At 44.4% G+C, this 3,447-nt stretch overlaps 1 pseudogene; it reads right to left on the reverse strand.

Annotated features, from left to right (window-relative positions):
* Positions 1 to 2,366: 2,366 nt before the first annotated feature.
* On the reverse strand, positions 2,367 to 3,062 carry LOC132417846 (cleavage and polyadenylation specificity factor subunit 7 pseudogene; annotated as a pseudogene).
* Between the last annotated feature and the right edge of the window lie 385 nt (positions 3,063 to 3,447).

Here is a 3,447-nt window from a genome sequence, read left to right on the forward strand (position 1 = left end):
TTGAAAATATGTCAGATTCAAAATAAACAGGAATGATAGTAAGTTAGGAAAGGCAGGTCTTAGCAAATGACAGTGCAAACAAGCAATGAGAGTGTGGAGGATTAAGGCTGAGCACTTGGACACACTGAAATGCTTACATGAGAAAATGCAATTACTTTCAGGTGCACTAGACCTAATTAGGTCCCCTTATTGCTTTTAATAACAGCCGCTCTTTATGAAATACAGTAGTTCTGGCGATTCGCTCATACATTGTATTGTGAGCTTTACCGGCTCTGCCATCGAGGACTGCATGAGGGGTATGGGAAAATGTTTTGTGGGAAAAATACTGCCCCTCCCCTAAATGGACTTGGGGTGGAGAGTGAAATGTACTTTCGAGAATGCTAATATTACCAATCATCATTTAATTCTAAGCTGGGATATGTTTTCCAAGTGAGGATAGGCTAACTGATGCCCAGTGTACTGTGCTACCCATTCATGAACTCTAGGAACTTGAAGTTCTAGCACAGAAGAAGAGCCTTAGATGGGGCTCCCCTGAAAGCAAAGTGTGAGACACAGACTGGAGTGTGGAGTTGAACTGGGAGGTGACCCCAAGGAGTGGGAGTGAGGCTGCTGAGAGAGGGAGACAGAGCAGGAGAGAGAATAATGCACAGTGACTTTTGACGTTGGAGGAGCCTGTATCTGAGGCCAGTAGAGGGAGAATTTTTACCGCCGTGGACGGCAGATACTCATCTCGCCACAGGCCCTCAGAGGAACTGTGGCCAATGTGTCCCAGGATTATCCCGCTGAAGGACAGAGAGGTGGGGGGATTCATTCACTAACTGCTCGTTCCTCATTCCCTGAAGTTTGTCCCCTAAGGCATTAACACACCCCACTTCCACATCACGTCCACGTGGACTGAGCAGACTTTGGAGAAAAGCTTCTGGACCCTCTTTCCGCGGAACATAGTCACTGGTTAGCTTCTCAGTGTCTGTCCTATAATAAACCAGTACAAACATGCCCTTCTGGCTCTTCTCTCCACACTTTGCCCAAGCAGTTGTGGCATTTCTGCCTCATTTGTTGTAAGTTATTTTCATGTCCAACCAACAAGAACCCGGCCAGCAACTTATTAAGTGTCCCTGCCTGGAAGTTAAATCCTGAGTCATGGGAGGGTGCTCCCAGGTCAATAAATGCTCACTATACAATGCTCCCCCTTCACACTCCACCTCCCTCTGTCCATCACCCTCAAGATCCACTCCCACACTTGTTTCCATGTTCCTGTCAGTACATTTTAGTCCTTCCCCTGAGAAGGCTGTCTGCTCCTGCAGCGGGGACTGCTTGGGCAATGCAGAGAGCTGACCCAAATTATTAAAATCTGATGGCATCCGTGTCTTGACTACTGATAATAATGCTGCTCTGAACATTGGGGTGCATGTATCTTTTCAAATTAGAGTTTTCGTCTTTTCCAAATGTATGCCCAGAAGTGGGAGTGCTGGGTCACTATGGTAGCTCTAAGCAACCTAAGTGTCCATCAACAGATGAATGGATAAAGAAGATGTGATATATATATATATATATATATATATATATATATATATATATATATATAATGGAATATTACTCAGCCATAAAAAAGAATGAAATAATGCCATTTGTAGCAACATGGATGGACCTAGAGAGTATCATACAAAGTGAAGTAAGTCAGGCAGAGAAAGACAAATTATCATATGATATCACTTATATGTGGAATCTAAAAAAAATGATACAAATGGACTTATTTACAAAACAGAAACAGACTCACGGACATAGAAAACAAACTTACGGTTACCAAAGTAGAAAGGGAGTAGGGGAGAGATAAATTAGGAGCTTGGGATTAACAGATACACACCACTATAAATAAAACATATAAACATCAAGGACCTACTGTATAGCACAGGGAACTATATTCAATATCTTGTAATAGCCTATAATAGAAAAGAATCTGAAAAAGAAGAGATATATCTGCAGACACACACACATATATATATATATATATATATATATATATATACATATATATGTATAACTGAATCACTTTGTTGTATACCTGAAACTAACACAACATTGTAAATCAACTATACTTCAATAAAAATAATCTGATGGCAACGATGGAAGCTGGGGTCAATCTTGAAAAGGACAAGTATCATCTTACCTCTGCCTCAGGTAAAGCCCTTGTGTCACCTGTTGGCAAAGGGGGTGCTGCTCTTCTCTAGCAAGATGGAAGGGAATGTTTCTTCCCACTCAGAGGAATCCAGGGCTTCAAAATTCTCAGATACATCCACCTACATGCTTGATGAAGGTGAGGAGATGCAAGTCCATTAAAAAAATTTCCTTCCAACCAGACTCCTTTCTCAATGGTGCCAGTCCCATTCTTTATTCTGGTATCTCTTGGGCTCCTGGTTCCTTTCTTGGAAATAATCATCATGCTGATCTTCATTAAGGAGCAGGTCCTGGTGCCTCCTGCTGCTCTCTTGGGACCAGCTAGACAATCTCTGAACAGATGTCTTTTTCTGGAAGAGCTCCTGCTGGCACCCACACTGTAGGACTTGGCTTCAGTGCCATGAAGCTCTTAAGCGGGGAGATGAGGGCACAGCAACACTCATCACTGACGACCTGAGACTGTTTGATAACAGTAATAGCTGCAAGCATCATCTCAATCAAGTCACTGTAATCCCCTGCACGGGCTCCAGAAATCACTTTGGAAGTGGCACTGTTGGAAATTGCTCTGTTTTGCTTCATGATCTCTCCAAATTCAGCTTCACTCACCATAGAGGGTGGAAAGCCCAAATCTTGGCTGCAGCGGTGGATAGAGGGGCCAAAGGCCTTCATGTAAATATCTGGTGGAGGCCCCACTGTAGCATTTGGTGGGGGAGAGAAGGCTGGATCGAGGTAAAGGCAGTGGGATGACCCAGGAGAAGGTACAGCTAAATAAGGAGATAATGGAGGGGCATGAGATGCTCATGGTAGATGCCAGAAGGAAGAGGAGGGACTCCAAGGCTTGAGGAGAGAAGTGGTAGGGATGGAATTGGGACTGGGACCAAACCCATCAGGTGAAGGGCTGAAGGAGGGCAATTGAAGTCGGGCAGCACACTGAGGGGCTTATCCATGTGGACGAATGAGAGTACAAGTTGCTCAGAGTGTGGCCCATCCACCAGCAGAACCACTAGAATCTCGGTCATGGTCCCATGGAGCTTTTTCCACTCTTGAGACTCAAATACATTCACCTTCTGAGCCCCTGCCTCAAACTGTGGCAGGTTCTGCCAGGTGGCTGACCTCACATCCACTTTTTCTCCATTAAGCACTTTTCTGGCAAGAATTTCCAACAGTTTTGCGGACAGTTTTCGGAGGCTTCCACCTCCTCAGCATACCCCCTTGGACTGGCCATTTGCTCCATTCTCTGTAAATTTCAACTCCACCACACCACAGACTCCT

This window comes from Delphinus delphis, chromosome 2 (assembly GCF_949987515.2).
Source record: "Delphinus delphis chromosome 2, mDelDel1.2, whole genome shotgun sequence".
NCBI classification, from domain to species: Eukaryota; Metazoa; Chordata; class Mammalia; order Artiodactyla; family Delphinidae; genus Delphinus; species Delphinus delphis.